Source organism: Balaenoptera physalus (assembly GCF_965194825.1).
Source record: "Balaenoptera physalus genome assembly, chromosome: 1".
NCBI lineage: Eukaryota > Metazoa > Chordata > Mammalia > Artiodactyla > Balaenopteridae > Balaenoptera > Balaenoptera physalus.
This window is the reverse complement of record NC_138882.1, coordinates 134706918-134724470: the sequence shown is the minus strand read 5'-3', so window position 1 is coordinate 134724470 and position 17553 is coordinate 134706918. Positions and strand designations below refer to the sequence as shown.

The following is a 17553-nucleotide window of genomic DNA, read 5'->3' as shown; positions in this document are numbered from 1 at the left end:
ACCTGGAGGGTATTATGCTTAGTAAAATAAGTCAGATAGAGTAAAACAAATACTGTATTATCACTTACATGTAGAATCAAAAAAAAATAAAAATGAATATAACAAAATAGAGACAGACTTACAGATATAGAGAACAAACTAGTGGTTACCAGTGGGGAGAGGAAAGGGGGAGAGGAAAAGGGATTAAGGGGTACAAACTGCTATGTATAAAGTAAATAAGCTATAAAGATATATTGTACAACAAAAGGAATATAGCCAATATTTTGTAATAACTTTAAATGGAGTATAATCAATAAAGTATTAAATCACTGTGTTGTACACCTGAAACTAATATAATATTGTAAATCAACTATACTTCAATAAAAAACAAAAACAAACAAAAAACAACCCCAAAAATATGGGCAAAAGATTTGAACAGACACTTTACCAAAGAACATATACAGATGAGAAATAGAAGAGAACATCACAATCAGATGTCATATTCCTACACATGTTTTAAAATAGCTAATGTGAAGACTGACCATGCTGATTCTTGGCAAGATACTAGAGCATCTGGGACATTCATAACTTTGCTGCTTGAACTAACAATTCCTTTAAAAATATGTTAATATCTACCATTCTATTCAGAAATTAATTTTTTCTGTTTTTTGTTTCATGTAATATGTTATTGGGTACATACACATTTAAATTTGTTATATAATGTTATATTTTTCTTTACTAATGATTTTTGTCTTACTGATATTAATTGCTACATCAGCTTTTTTTTTTAAACATCTTTATTGGAGTATAATTGCTTTACAGTGGTGTGTTACTTTCTGCTTTATGACAAAGTGGATCAGTTATACATATACATATGTCCCCATATCTCTTCCCTCTTGCGTCTCCCTCCCTCACACCCTCCCTATCCGACTCCTCTAGGTGGTCACAAAGCACCGAGCTGATCTCCCTGTGCTATGCGGCTGCTTCCCACTAGCTACCTATTTTACATTCGGTAGTGTATATATGTCCATGCCACTCTCTCACTTTGTCCCAGCTTACCCTTCCCCCTCCCCATATCCTAAACTCCATTCTCTAGTAGGTCTGCATCTTTATTCCCGTCTTGCCCCTAGGTTCTTCTGACCATTTATTTTCTTTTTTTTTTTAGATTCCATATATATGTATTAGCATACGGTATTTGTTTTTCTCTTTCTGACTTACTTCACTCTGTATGACAGTCTCTAGGTCCATCCACCTCACTACAAATAACTCAGTTTCGTTCCTGTTTATGGCTGAGTAATATTCCATTGTATATATATGTGCCACATCTTCTTTATCCATTCATCTGTTAATGGACACTTAGGTTTCTTCCATGTCCTGGCTATTGTAAATAGAGCTGCAATGAACATTGTGGAACATGACTCTTTTTGAATTATGGTTTTCTCAGGGTACATGCCCAGTAGTGGAATTGCTGGGTCGTATGGTAGTTCTATTTTTAGTTTTTTAAGGAACCTCCATACTGTTCTCCATAGTGGCTGTATCAATTTACATTCCCACCAACAGTGCAAGAGGGTTCCCTTTTCTCCACACCCTCTCCAGCATTTATTGTTTGTAGATTTTTTGATGATGGCCATTCTGAATGGTGTGAGATGGTATCGCATTGTAGTTTTGATTTGCATTTCTCTAATGATTAATGATGTTGAGCATTCTTTCGTGTGTTTGTTGGCCATCTGTATATCTTCTTTGGAGAAATGTCTATTTAGGTCTTCTGCCCATTTTTGGATTGGGTTGTTTGTTTTTTTCATATTGAGCTGCATGAGTTGCTTGTATGTTTTGGAGATTAATCCTTTGTCAGTTGCTTCATTTGCAAATATTTTCTCCCATTCTGAGGGTTGTCTTTCCGTCTTGTTTATGGTTTCCTTTGCTGTGCAAAAGCTTTTAAGTTTCATTAGGTCCCATTTGTTTATTTTTGTTTTTATTTCCATTTCTCTAGGAAGTGGGTCAAAAAAGGATCTTGCTGTGATTTATGTCATAGAATGTTCTGCCTATGTTTTCCTCTAAGAGTTTGATGGTGTCTGACCTTATATTTAGGTCTTTAATCCATTTTGAGTCCATTTTTGTGTATGGTGTTAGGGAGTGTTCTAATTTCATTCTTCTACTTGTAGCTGTCCAGTTTTCCCAGCACCACTTACTGAAGAGGCTGTCTTTTCTCCACTGTATATTCTTGCCTCCTCTATCAAAGATAAGGTGACCATATGTACGTGGGTTTATCTCTGGGCTTTCTATCCTGTTCCGTTGATCTGTATTTCTGTTTTTGTGCCAGTACCATACTGTCTTGATTACTGTACCTTTGTAGTATAGTTTGAAGTCTGGGAGCCTGATGCCTCCAGCTCCGTTTTTCTTTTTCAAGATTGCTCTGGTTATTCGCTGTCTTTTGTGTTTCCATACAAATTGTGAAATTTTTTGTTCTAGTTCTGTGAAAAATGCCAGCAGTAGTTTGATAGGGATTGCATTAAATCTGTAGATCGCTTTGGGTAGTAGAGTCATTTTCACAATGTTGATTCTTCCAATCCAAGAACATGGTATATCTCTCCATCTATTTCTATCATCTTTAATTTCTTTCATCAGTGTCTTATAATTTTCTGCATACAGGTCTTTTGTCTCTATACATAGGTTTATTCCTAGATATTTTATTCTTTTTGTTGCAATGGTAAATGGGAGTGTTTTCTTAATTTCACTTTCAGATTTTTCATCATTAGTGTATAGGAATGCAAGAGATTTCTGTGCATTAATTTTGTATCCTGCTACTTTACCAAATTCATTGATTAGCTCTAGTAGTTTTCTGGTAGCATCTTTAGGATTCTCTCTATATAGTATCATGTCATCTGCAAACAGTGACAGCATTACTTCTTCTTTTCCAATTAGGATTCCTTTTATTTCTTTTTCTTCTCTGATTACTGTGGCTAAAACTTCCAAAACTATGTTGAATAATAGTGGTGAGAGTGGGCAACCTTGTCTTGTTCCCGATCTAAGTGGAAATGGCTTCAGTTTTTCACCATTGAGGACGATGTTGGCTGTGGGTTTGTCACATATGGCCTTTATTATATTGAGGAAAGTTCCCTCTCTGCTTACTTTCTGGAGGGTTTTTATCATAAATGGGTGTTGAATTTTGTCGAAAGCTTTCTCTGCATCTATTGAGATGATCATATGGTTTTTCTCCTTCAGTTTGTTAATATGGTGTATTACATTGATTGATTTGCGTTTATTGAAGAATCCTTGCATTAGTGGGATAAACCCCACTTGATCATAGTGTATGATCCTTTTAATGTGCTGTTGGATTCTGTTTGCTAGTATTTTGCTGAGGATTGTTGCACCTATGTTCATCAGTGATATTGGCCTGTAGTTTTCTTTCTTTGTGACATCTTTGTCTGGTTTTGGTATCAGGGTGATGGTGGCCTCGTAGAATGAGTTGGGGAGTGTTCCTCCCTCTGCAATATTTTGGAAGAGTTTGAGAAGGATAGGTGTTAGCTCTTCTCTAAATGTTTGATAGAATTCGCCTGTGAAGCCATCTGGTCCTGGGCTTTTGTTTTTTGGAAGATTTTTAATCACACTTTCAATTTTCAGTGATTGTGATTGGTCTGTTCATATTTTCTATTTCTTCCTGGTTCAGTCTCGGAAGGTTGTGCATTTCTAAGAATTTGTCCATTTCTTCCAGGTTGTCCATTTTATTGGCATATAGCTGCTTGTAGTAATCTCTCATGATCCTTTGTATTTCTATAGTGTCAGTTGTTACTTCTCCTTTTTCATTTCTAATTCTATTGATTTGAGTCTTCTCCCTTTTTTTCTTGATAAGTCTGGCTAATGGTTTATCAATTTTGTTTATCTTCTCAAAGAACCAGCTTTTATTTTTATTGATCTTTGTTATTGTTTCCTTCATTTATTTTTCATTTATTTCTGATCCAATCTTTATGATTTCTTTCCTTCTGCTAATTTTGGGGTTTTTTTTGTTTTTCTTTCTCTAATTGATTTAGGTGTAAGGTTAGGTTGTTTATTTGAGATGTTTCTTGTTTCTTAAGGTAGGATTGTATTGCTATAAACTTCCCTCTTAGAACTGCTTTTGCTGCATCCCATAGGTTTTGGGTCATCGTGTTTTCAAGGTCATTTGTTTCTAGGTATTTTTTGATTTCCTCTTTGATTTCTTCAGTGATCTCTTGGTTATTAAGTAGTGTGTTGTTTAGCCTCCATGTGTTTGTATTTCTTACAGACTTTTTCCTGTAATTGATATCTAGTCTCATAGCATTGTGGTCAGAAAAGATACTTGATATGATTTCAATTTTCTTAAATTTACCAAGGCTTGATTTGTGACCCAAGATATGATCTATCCTGGAGAATGTTCCATGAGCCCTTGAGAAGAATGTGTATTCTGTTGTTTTTGGATGGAATGTCCTATAAATATCAATTAATCCATGTTGTTTAATGTATCATGTAAATCTTGTGTTTCCTTATTTCTTTTCATTTTGGATGATCTGTCCATTGGTGAAAGTGGGGTGTTAAAGTCCCCTACTATGATAGTGTTACTGTCAATTTCCCCTTTTATGGCTGTTAGTATTTGCCTTATGTATTGAGGTGCTCCTATGTTGGGTGCATAAATATTTACAATTGTTATAACTTCTTCTTGAATTGATCCCTTGATTGTTATGTAGTGTTCTTCTTTGTCTCTTGTAATAGTCTTTGTTTTAAAGTCTATTTTGTCTGATATGAGAATTGCTATTCCAGCTTTCTTTTGACTTCCATTTGCATGGAATATCTTTTTCCATCCCCTCACTTTCAGTCTGTATGTGTCCCTAGGTCTGAAGTGGGTCTCTTGTAGACAGCATATATACGGGTCTTGTTTTTGTATCCATTCAGCCAGTCTATGTCTTTCGGTTGGAGCATTTAATCCATTTACATTTAAGGTAATTATCGATATATATGTTCCTATTACCATTTTCATAATTGTTTTGGGTTTATTATTGTAGGTCTTTCCTTCTCTTGTGTTTCCTGCCTAGAAAAGTTCCTTTAGCATTTGTTGTAAAGCTGGTTTGGTGGTGCTGAATTCTCTTAGCTTTTGCTTGTCTGTAAAGCTTTTAATTACTCTGTCAAATTTCAGTGAGATCCTTGCTGGGTAGAGTAATCTTGGCTGTATGTTTTTCTCCTTCATCACTTTAAATATGTCCTGGCACTCCCTTCTGGCTTACAGAGTTTCTGCTGAAAGATCAGCTGTTAACCTTATGGGGATTCCGTTGTGTGTTATTTGTTGTTTTTCCCTTGCTGCTTTTAATATTTGTTCTTTCTATTTAATTTTTGATACTTTGATTCATATGTGTGTTGGTGTGTTTCTCCTTGGAGTTACCCTGTATAGGACTCTCTGTGCTTCCTGGACTTGATTCACTATTTCCTTTCCCAAATTATGGAAGTTTTCCACTATAATCTCTTCAAATATTTTCTCAGTCCCTTTCTTTTTCTCTTCTTCTTCTGGGACCCCTATATTTGAATATTGGTGCATTTAATGTTGTCCCAGAGTTCTCTGAGACTGTCCTCAGTTCTTTTCATTCTTTTTTCTTTATTCTGCTCTGCAGTAGTTATTTTCACTATTTTATCTTCCAGGTCAGTTATCCGTTCGTCTGCCTCAGTTATTCTGCTATTGATCCCTTCTAGAGAATTTTTAATTTCATTTATTGTGTTGTTCCTCACTGTTTGTTTGCCCTTCTGTTCTTCTAGGTTCTTGTTAAATGTTTCTTGTATTTTCTCCATTCTATTTCCAAGATTTTGGATCATCTTTACTATCATTCTGAATCCTTTTTCAGGTAGACTACCTATTTCCTCTTCATTTGTTAGGTCTGGTGGGTTTTTACCTTGCTCCTTCATCTGCTGTGTGTTTCTCTGTCTTCTCATTTTGCTTAACTTACTGTGTTTGGGGTTTTCTTTTCGCAGGCTGCCGGTTCTTAGTTTCCGTTGTTTTTGGTGTGTCCCCAGTGGCTAAGGTTGGTTCAGTGGGTTGTGTAGGCTTCCTGGTGGAGGGCACTAGTGCCTGTGTTCTGGTGGATGAGGCTGGAACTTGTCTTTCTGGTGGGCAGGTCCACATCTGGGGGTGTGTTTTGGGGTGTCTGTGGCCTTATTATGATTTTAAGCAGCCTCTGTTCTAATGGATGGGGTTGTGTTCCTGTCTTGCTAGTTGTTTGGCATAGGGTGTCCAGTACTGTAGCTTGCTGGTCGTTGAGTGGAGCTGGGTCTTGGCATTGAGATGGAGATCTCTGGGAGATTTTCACCATTTGATATTACGTGGAGCTGGGAGGTCTCTTGTGGACCAGTGTCCTGAACTTGGCTCTCCTGCGTCAGTGACACAGCCCTGATGCCTGGCTGGAGCACCAAGAGCCTGTCCTCCACACGGCTCAGAATAAAAGGGAGAAAAGAAAGAAAGAAAGAAAGAAAGAAGAAGATAAAGTAAAATAAAGTTATTAAAATAAAAAATAAATAATAATTAAGAAAAAAATTTTTTTAAGTAATTAAAAAAAAAAAAGGACAGACAGAACCCTAGGACAAATGGTAAAAGCAAAGCTATACAGCCAAAATCACACACAGAAGCATACGCATACACACTCACAAAAAGAGAAAAAGGGAAAAATATATATATATCGTTGCTCCCAAAGTCCACCTCCTCAATTTGGGATGATTCGTTGTCTATTCAGGTATTCCACAGATGCAGGGTACATCAAGTTGATTGTGGAGATTTAATCTGCTGCTCCTGAGGCTGCTGGGAGAGATTTCCCTTTCTCTTCTTTGTTCATACAGCTCCTGGGGTTCAGCTTTGGATTTGTTCCCGCCTCTGCATGTAGGTCCGCTGAGGGCGTTTGTTCTTTGCTCAGACAGGACGGGGTTAAAGGAGCAGTGGATTCTGGGGCTCTGGCTCACTCAGGAAGTGGGGAGGGAGTGGTATGGATGCAGGGCGAGCCTGCAGCGGCAGAGGCCAGCATGATGTTGCACCAGCCTGAGGAGCGCCGTGGGTTCTCCTGGGGAACTTGTCCCTGGATCACGGAACCTGGCAGTGGCGGGCTGCACAGGCTCCCGGGAGGGGAGGTGTGGATAGTGACCTGTGCTCGCACACAGGCTTCTTGGTGGTGGCAGCAGCAGCCTTAGTGTCTCATGCCCGTCTCTGGGGTCCACACTGATAGCCGTGGCTTGCACCCGTCTCTGGAGCTCCTTAAGCGGCGCTCTTAATCCCCTCTCCTCGGGCACCAGGAAACAAAGAGGCAAGAGAAAGTCTCTTGTCTCTTCGGCAGCTCCAGACATTTTCCTGGACTCCCTCCTGGTTAGCTGTGACGCACTAGCCCCTTCAGGCTGTGTTCACGCCGCCAACCCCAGTCCTCTCCCTGGGATCCGACTGAAGCCCGAGCCTCAGCTCCCAGCCCCCGCCCACCCCGGCGGGTGAGCAGACAAGCCTCTCGGGCTGGTGAGTGCTGGTCGGCGCCGAGCCTCTGTGCGGGAATATCTCCGCTTTGCCCTCCGCACCCCTGTGGCTGCGCTCTCCTCCGTGGCTCCGAAGCTTCCCCCCTCTGCCACCCGCAGTCTCCGCCCACAAAGGGGCTTCCTAGTGTGTGGAAACCTTTCCTCCTTCACAGCTCCTTCCCACTGGTGCGGGTCCCGTCCCTATTCTTTTGTCTCTGTTTTTTCTCTTCTTTTTGCCCTACCCAGGTATGTGGGGAGTTTCTTGCCTTTTGGGAGGACTGAGGTCTTCTGCCAGTGTTCAGTAGGTGTTCTGTAGGAGTTGTTCCACATGTAGATGTATTTCTGATGTATTTGTTGGGAGGAAGGCGATCTCCACGTCTTACTCTTCCGCTATCTTGAAGCTCTTCCTCTGTTTTCATTTTTTTGTTTGTTTCCTCACCCTATATTCAGGTTTTTTATTTTGTCTTTTTTGATGGTTACTATATATATATTATATATATATATATACTTCTACTCTGCTCATATTTGTCTTTCTCCCTCCAGAGAGCCTCAAATCAGTATCGTTAGGGTTAGGAAACTTCACCAGTGTTATGTCAGTGGCTATTCCACAGGGATGCCATGGCTGTGTTCCCTATAACCCTGAGGATCAGGATCTTCGTTGCGAGAGAAGCATAGCTAGCAGCAACAACAGTGGCATTTTGTAGGGTCCTAGTGAGCCATTTACTTTTAGTAGTATAACCTCAGCATGCTACATTGTAATTTCTCTTCCTCCATGTGAGCTATCAGCCAATGGGCTCATATATTGCACAGGGTATCAGTCTTTCTCCCCTGGACACTCTGTAGAATGGGACTAATGCCTGGTTGAGACACACACTCAGTCGTCACAGGAAGTGTTGCTCCCCTGACCCTGATGTCAGTCGTGGCTTATACTGGAATAAGACACATACTTCAATCTGAAACACAGGTCCAGGCTGAGATACACTACCCATGCCATTTTAAGGAGGGCCCCAATCCTATGTTCCTGTCTCTAAACATTATGAAAAACTTCCAATTTAAGTTGGTATTGTGAACTTAAAGTTTGTGTCTTCCCAAAATTCATGTGTTAAAGCCCCAAGTCTCATCTGTGACTGTATTTGGAAATAGGGCATTTATAGGAGCTAATTAAGATTAAATGAGGTAATAAAGATGGAGGCCTGATCCAATAGGATTAGTGTCCTTATAAAAAGAGATACTAGAGAGTTCACTTTCTCCCGCTTTCTTCACCAGGTGAGGACACAGTGAGAAGATAGCCATCTGCAGTCCGAGAAGAGGGCTCTCACCAGGAACCAAATTGGTTGGCACCTTGATCTTGGACTTTGCAGCCTCCAGAACCGTGAGAAATAAATTTCTGTTGCTTAAGTCTATGGTATTTTGTTATGGCAGCTTGAACTGAGACAGTTGGTTAAATCTAAACAGAAGCTTGGTAGGATTTTATAAGTGCAGCACAAACCAGCACAACCTAAAGCACAAGCTTGCCAGCATCCTCTACAAGCAGTATGAACCCTCACCCAAAATTTAGTTCAGATGTTGAGACTGATGATGCCACACATGCCCTGAGAAGATGTAAATAAGTTTATTACTCACATAATGAGGCTTTCTGAAGAGAGCAGGGCAGGCTCCCAAGGTGATCTAAAAATGTCTTGAAAGAGCAGAGAAAAAAGACTGACTAGGCTTTTATCGTGAATAAAGGATGGAACTGCATAGTTTGAACTTCTTGCTGATGTCAAAGGAGAGAACACTTGGGCTATCTTATCAGCTTGTACAGATGTGGGACTTGAAAGCCATCAACAAACATCAAAAAGGGAGTCAGACTCTTTATTACAGATGTTTTAACCATCTAATTCTTACTTCTTTAGCTTTTTTTCTCTCCAGGTTTGAGCTTGTTATTTCTCTTGCTTGGGATTCATAGAGCTTCTCAGATCTGTATGTTTGATATTTCAGCAGTTCAGGAACATCTCAGCCATTATCTCTTCCAATCTTGCTGCTGCCTCATTCTCTCCTCTTATTCTGAAACTCAGAATTGTCATGCATTAGACTCTTCATGTCTTCTAACCTTTCACATTTTTAATCATTTTTTCCATGCATTGCCCATACTATCTTTTGATCACTATTCAAACTCAGTTATATCTACTTTCCTATAAATACATTGATTGCTTCTTTAATTTAACAAATATAGTTACCATTTGTAGAAATTTTAATTATTACTTTTAATTTAATTAGTCACATTTTAAAGTTTCATTGTCAATCATTGCCTTTCAATTCCTTTCATTTATTCAGACTTTGATAATTATAGTACCAGAACTCTTTCTGGGTATTTTGCTGTGTGACTTTGCCATCTCTGTCTCACTCATAGTACTTTGTTTTCCTTTCACGTTTGACTGTGAGGTTATATTTTTTGGAAGTTTATCTGTGAAAATCCTTTGAGTTCGAAGAGGAAGATGGGTTCCTCTAGAGTATACTAGAATTTGCTTCTTCCAGGAACCTAGGGCATTAATCTAGGGTTACTAGGGTTGCATTAAATTCTTCACATAGAGTTTTTTGGATCACCCATGTAGTGTGCATTTTCATGCCAAATCCCCTGTGAGGAAATATTTTGGGGTTAGGGATTCTTGAGGAAGATATTTTCCCCTCTCTATTTAGTATCAAAATTCAAGACAAGAAACTTTCCTTATAGGATTCTTGAGTAGGGTTTGATTTATTTTGAATTCACTCCTATAATGAGGTTGCAGACCCACAGGCTTTGTTTACTGTTCTCAAGTCCCCCTGTGGCCTTAAAGATCAAAGTTTAAGTTCACCTCATTCATCAAGTGACCTCAAGACAAAAGTCAAATAAAGTGCTCAGAAATTTATCTTGGTTCAGTTGACTAAAATAAAAAAGGCACAACATGAGAGTTGTGAGTTACATCTTATTTGGGGCAAAATGAGGACTATAGCCCAGGAAACAGCATCTCAGATACCTCTGAGGTACTGACTCCAAAGAGGTAGGGGAGAGGTCAGTGTCACACATGATATTAGTGAAGGGGGCATACGTGCAGTCAAGCACACATGTTGCCAGAGGCTTGCTGCTAGTCACAAGGAGCAGATGACACCGTCAGTGATTTTAGTGCTTTTCTAGATATGAGGAGATGCAAGAATTTGGTCTCATAAAATCTTCTCCTGAAAATATCTAACTATATGAAGCTCTGTTCTGCCAGTTTTTCCCAGAGCACAGAGTGCCTCATTCCCAATATCCACCCTGAACTCCTTTCAGGGTGTGTTGAAAGTCCTCTAACCACTGCAGTGGTTAGTGACTTAATCCTTGTAGACGCAGATGGCAAGTGCCAATTTTTAGTTGGCAGTTCCTTCCTTCACTTAATTTTTGGTATGATTGCACTTAATGTTTTATTTAACCTTATCAATGCATTTAGGCTAATTTAAGATATTTGGTTGTTTTCAGTGGAATCATCGGTCACTGTTTAGTTTACTTTTCATTTTTGTATGCATTATTATTATTTGCTGTTCTCATAAACAACAACAAGACGTTCTGAGTGAATTAGGTTTTTAAAACCCTGGCTTTGTTAATTTGGGCTTTCTTTTTGTTGAGAAACTATTTCTTAGGCGGGAAAATATATGGTTCTAAGTGTTTGGGAAAATGATTCTTACAAAATGCACATATGGTAATTGGTTTTGTTATTTTTTTATTTATCTTTAAAAAATATTTATTTATTTTGGCTGCGTCAGGTCTTAGTTGCGGCACGTGGGGTCTTGTAGTTGTGGCATGCGGACTTCTTAGTTGCGGCATGAGAACTCTTAGTCACAGCATGCGAACTCTTAGTTGTGGCATACATGCAAGATCTAGTTCCCCGACCAGGCCCCCTGCATTGGGAGCACAGAGTCCTATCCACTGGGCCACCAGGGAAGTCCCTGATTTTGTTATTTTTTAAAATCCACTTTAACAGTTGATTTTAAGTAACTTTTTTAAATTTTTATTTATTTATTTATTTATTTATTTATTTATTTATTTATTTATTTATTTATGGCTGTGTTGGGTCTTCGTTTCTGTGCGAGGGCTTTCTCTCGTTGTGGCAAGTGGGGGCCACTCTTCATCGCGGTGCGCGGGCCTCTCACTATCGCGGCCTCTCCTGTTGCAGAGCACAGGCTCCAGACGCGCAGGCTCAGTAATTGTGGTTCACGGGCCCAGTTGCTCCGCGGCATGTGGGATCTTCCCAGACCAGGGCTCGAACCCGTGTTCCCTGCATTGGTAGGCAGATTCTCAACCACTGCGCCACCAGGGAAACCCCTAACAGTTGATTTTAGACATACTCTCCTGGATTTTATTAAAAAGTGACAATTGTTTTTTAAAAGTGAAGTCCTCTTCACCTGCAGTATTTCTTATTTACAGAATTGTTTTCGTTTGATATGTAAGTGGATAACAGGATTTTTTCTTCTTATCACAGAGTGATGCAGTAAAATGGAAATTTAATCTCATAGACTCTATGTTCATGTAAAAAGATATCTCATGTGTGGAGGCTATTATGTTGAGAAAAAGCAATAAATATGCCTCCTCCCCCTCACATTTATGTCTTTTGTAATGCCCTCACACAATGATTCTGGGCTTGGTCATATCAAAGTCTTGGTCAATGAGACATTTGCCAAAGTGATGCAAGCAGGGATTTGACGTGTACATGTACTTCCTCATTGAGGCTTACCCTCTCAGAATTCTCCCTCTTGGAACTCAGGAGCCATTTATAAGTTAGTCCTAGCTCTCCTGCTGGAGAGAGGTCTTGTGGAGAGGCCCTGGAGGATGCAACATCACATGAAGAGCTGACAACAATGAGAATAACTGAGTTGACTGAAGCAGTCAACTCCAAGGACGAAATAAGTAATAAGAGAAGCATTCTTGGACCTTCCAGCCCAGCCTGTGTAGTTGAACACAACCTCAGAATGACCCCAGTGGACCCATATGGAGCAGAAAAAGAGCCCAGTCAACTTTAGAAATATGAAAATAATACATCCCTGTTGTTTTAAGCCATTAAGTTTTGAAATGGTTTATTATTCCAGCAACAATAGATAAGAAACAACATGTAAGATGTTAATTCAGACCTGGATACTGGGAAATTTTGCTTTCTCATATAAAAGTATTACACTAAAAGTCAAAATCAATATGCATTTCCTTCATTCTATAGTATGGTCTTCATTTCCAAAGTACTTCGAAATCTTTACTAAAGTACAAATATGAGACATTTTTCATGCCATCACTCTTTCACCAAAATATCTTATTTGGAATGAAATCATTTGGCAGAACTCAAGTAATTCTATTATTATTTTGATCTATCTTAAGTGAAATGTTATGCAAATGTTTGCTTTAACTGCTAAGAGCTGCTGTTACAGGATTTATAGTCTATATTGATTAATAGTTCCAGGCTGTGTTTCATGCCCCTTAATGAAATTTTGACCTTATTTGCTCTTAAAAATCTCTCTGCTCTCAAAAGCTGTAATTCTGTTGAATGGTTTCTCAAATGCTTGAGGAGTCATACTGGGTAATATTGGCTATACTTCACAGTGTGCAACATTATATTGTATGTGTGTTTTACTATTGAGTGATTTTATTTTGTAATCTTGCTAGTACCATCATATAATTAAATTGTAAACTCATGTGGTGTAAAGGTCAGACATATTAAATGTACAAAAGCAAATCCTATGTGTATTTAAGGTTCTACTCTTTGCACACTGAAATCAGTATAAGGAATGAAAAAATCATGTATGTTGCAATTGAAATTTCTAGTCTTTGAAATAAGGTTTTGCAGCATCCTGTTGTAAAAAATCTTACAGAAATTCTTCTAAACTGTGCCTCCATTTTCTTGGAATACTCAACACACATTTGACAACACACATTCCTGTTAGATATTTTCAACCTAGTTATGAAAAAGACAGATCACTCTAGTTCTTGGCTGCTTTTTTTCTTCTTAACAATTTCTCCTGTAAATACATCTTGACTTTTGCTTTGTGTTTACTTTCACAGTAGAAATATACTACAAGTTTCTTTCTGATGACCAGAAATTTGGAAGATTATAGCTGACCTATTCTTTGTATTTTAGTTTTTTATTAAGTGTACATGATAATTTTAAAATTATTTCTTAATGTGTTTCTTTAACCTTCAAGGGAATACGTTTGCATATACTAGCTATATTTATTCCATTTTACCCTTTGCCATGGAGATTCAAGAGAAATCAAGGCTTATTCCATCTTGGGCAGTACTATTGATATTATTTGATAGACCACCAGGATATTAATATAAATAATTTTTAGTAAAAAAATGTTTCAGTTATTCTTTGAGAACATTCTGAATTGTATTTAAATAGGGCAGGTGCTAATATGATAAGATAATTAAATCATTCATACATTACCTTTCAACCATATAGAAGAGCATTTAGAGGCTATTTACCCATTTATTTAGAATGTGAGAATTACCTTAGAGTAGATAATGTATCTTAAAGCTTCATTTCTTCACCTGATAATTGATATCTTCTACCATAGGTCTTTCTAACTAATGAGTCCATGAAGAGGCTTCCTGATGTTAAATTACATGTATATATCCATATGTGTATTCATTTGTGAAGAATGTCCAAAGCTTTTATCAGATTCTCAGAGCTTTATAATTGCGAAAATGTTATGAACTTGATTATCCCTCTCGGGCTTTCCAACCTAGATGTGGGTACTTCCTCTGATGAAGAAATGTGATTCTTTAAATTCTCAGAGTAAGCTTAAATATATTTCTGTATTGTTTTATTTCACCATTCCTAGTTTTAGCCCTTAGTGTCAATGAGAAAAAAATCAAATTATAACATTGTAGTCCTTCAAATAATTGAAAATAACTATTTTGATTATTCTCATTTTAGAGAATTTTATTTTTTGTAATTTGTAAATGATAAAAACAGAGTTGCACAAAGTTGTTCATAATATTTCTTTATGTACTTCAAACTAAACTACAAAGCTCTGGTAATCAAAGTGGTATGATACTGGCACAAAAACAGACACATAGATCAATGGAACAGAATAGAGAGCTCAGAAATGAACCCATACTTATATGGTCTATGACATCTATGACAAAGGAAGCAAGAATATACAATGGGAAAAAGATAGCCCCTTCAATAAATGGTGCTGGGAAAACTGGGCAGCTATGTGCAAAAGAAACAAACCAGTCTACTTTCTCACACCATATGCAAAAATAAACTCAAAATGGATTAAAAACTTAAATGGAAGACCTGAAACCATAAGAATCCTAGAAGAAAACATAGGCAGTACACCCTTTGACATCGGTCTTAGCAATATTTATCAGGATATGTCTCCTCAGGCAAGGAAAGCAAAAGCAAAAATAAACAAATGGGGCTACATCAAACTAAAAAGGTTTTGCACAGCAAAGGAAGCTATCAAAAAATGAAAAGGCCACCTACTGAATGGGAGAAGATGTTTGCAAACAATATACCTGATAAGGGGTTAATATTCAAAATGTACAAAGAACTCAGCTCAATATGAAAAAAACCCAAACAACCTGATTAAAAAATGGGTAGAGGACCTGAATAGGCATTTTTCCAAAGAAGACATACACTGGCCAACAGACACATGAAAAGATGCTCAATATTACTAATTATCAGGGAAATGCAAATGAAAACCACAATGACATATCACCTCACACCTGTCAGGATGGCTATTATCAAAAAGACAACAAATAACAAGTGTTGGCTAGGATGTGGAGAAAAGGGAATCCTGGTGCACTGTTGGTGGGAATGTAAATTAGTGCAGCCACCATGGAAAACAGTATGGAGATTCCTCAAAAATTAATAATAGAACTACCATATGGTCCAGCAATTCTTCTCGGTATTTTTCCAAAGAAAACAAAAACACTAATTTGAAAAGATACATGCACCCCTATCTTCATAGCAGCGTTATTTATAACAGCCAATATATGAAAGCAATCTAAGTGTCCATTGGTAGATGACTACATAAAGAAGACGTGTTATTTATATATGTATACACATGTATGTGTATATACACACATACATATACATACAGTGAAATATTACTCAGCCATAAAATACGAAATCTTGCCATTTGCGACAACATGGATGGACCTAAAGGGTATTATGCTAAATGAAATAAGTCAGACAGAGAAGGACGAGTACTGATGACTTCATTTATATGTGGACTCTAAAAAACAAAACAAATGAACAGACAACAAAAGAAAATCAGATTCATAGATACAAACAACAAACAGGTGGTTGCCAGAAGGAAGGGGGTAAAGGGATGAGTGAAATAGGTGAGGGAGATTACCCAATTAAAAAATAAACAGGTCGCAAGATGAAATGTACAGCACGGGGAATATAGTAAATAATACTGTAATAACTTTGTATGGTGACAGATGATAACTGGACTTTTCATGGTGATCATTTTGTAATGTGTAGAAATATAGAATCATGTTGTGTACCTGGAACTAAATAGTGTTGTGGGTCAATTATACTTCAATTTTTAAAAATTTCTTTATGTTTTTTATGTCCGTAAGATTTGTAGTGATGGTCTTTTTTTGTTTTAGTTGGTTACTTATACCTTTTATCTCTCTTAATTATTTTCATTAAGGTTTTATCAATTTTATTAGACTTTTCAACAAATCAACATTTGCCTTTATTGATCTTTTCTATTTTCTATTAATATTCTGTTCTATTAATTTCTGATATCTTTAATATTTTATTTTTCTGTTATCTTTGTGCTTAATCTGCTCTTATTTTTAAACTTTTTGAGCTAGACTTAGATCATTGATTGATATTTTCATCTTTTAAAAATGCATTTTAAGACTACAAATTTTCCTATAAGGATAGTTTAAGCTACATACTACATCACGAGGGCAGGAGGGAGGTGGCCAGCACTGAGGCAATGGGGGTCACAAGTTTGATTGAACAACCCTGAGCATGGTCTTCAGGGGGAAAGGAAAAATATGATCAGCAGCTTGGAGCAGAGGACCCCGTGCAGAAGCAACACTTTTATTATTTGCTCTTAAGACTTTGCTGTGATCTATCCAAATGCATTTTTATCTTTTATGGAAAGTTTTATGATGTTATATGTAATACATACAAAAAGGAATTTAAATATGCATGTACTCACCTTCCAGTTTAAAAACATAAAACATTACCAACCAGTGTTTCTCTCCCTCCTGCCCTCTCACCCTAGGTCACCACTATAACCTGAGCTTCAGAGTTATCACTGCCCTTAATTTTCATACATTTTTTACATATGTTTGCACCCCTAAATAAAATACGTATAGTTTTCACATGCTTTCAACCTTCACATAAATAGCAGCATAATGTATGTATTCTACAATTTGCCTTTTTTCACCCCACATTTTGATTGTGAAATTGATCCATAATGAGTGATGCTTTATATTAGTCAATTTCAGCCTGTGTAATATTCCATTATTTGGATACACCAAAATTTCCATTTCTAGTCTCCTGCTGATGGACAGTTAGCTGGTTTACAATTTTTGCTACTACCAAAAATTGCTGCTGTGAACATCCTTAGACATATCTCTTGTATACATTTCAGTGCATTTCTTTAGGGTTTATGCTGGAGTGGAATTACAAGCTCAAACAGTGTGTAAAACTTCAACTGTAATTCTACAAAGTGATTGTACTAATTTATATTCCCACCAGCATCAATAAATATATTTTTTACAGTTAAAAAAAAAAACACATAGATTCAACCCAATGTTGTATTTTATACAAACACACACACACACACACACACAAGATGACTGAAACGATGCCATTATCTTGAGTGATAGGATAATGAGTAATATATATTTTTCTGCTTTTCCAAATTTTGTATAATAAATATATACAACTTGCATAATCAGTAAAAAGGGATTAAAATAAGTGATATTCTGTTTGTTTTCTATTTCTTTCACTGCTATATAGAGTAATTTGCTGAAGTTATTTAAGAATTTGGTGTAGTTTGCAAATTTTGTACATATTTCATCATCTTAGTGAGTCCACAAGTACCATTTACTTGATGAAAATGAGTAAC

At 37.3% G+C, this 17553-nt stretch overlaps 1 long non-coding RNA gene across 4 annotated transcripts in view; it reads left to right on the top strand.

The window, feature by feature from the left end:
• Positions 1-17553, top strand: part of LOC309641433 — a 382184-nt gene that overhangs the window by 212429 nt on the left and 152202 nt on the right. For all 4 annotated transcript variants that reach the window (XR_014252606.1, XR_014252607.1, XR_014252608.1 and 1 more), the window contains one exon: positions 8728-8833. This is a non-coding gene — a long non-coding RNA (uncharacterized lncRNA). The remainder of the gene's footprint in view (positions 1-8727; positions 8834-17553) is intronic.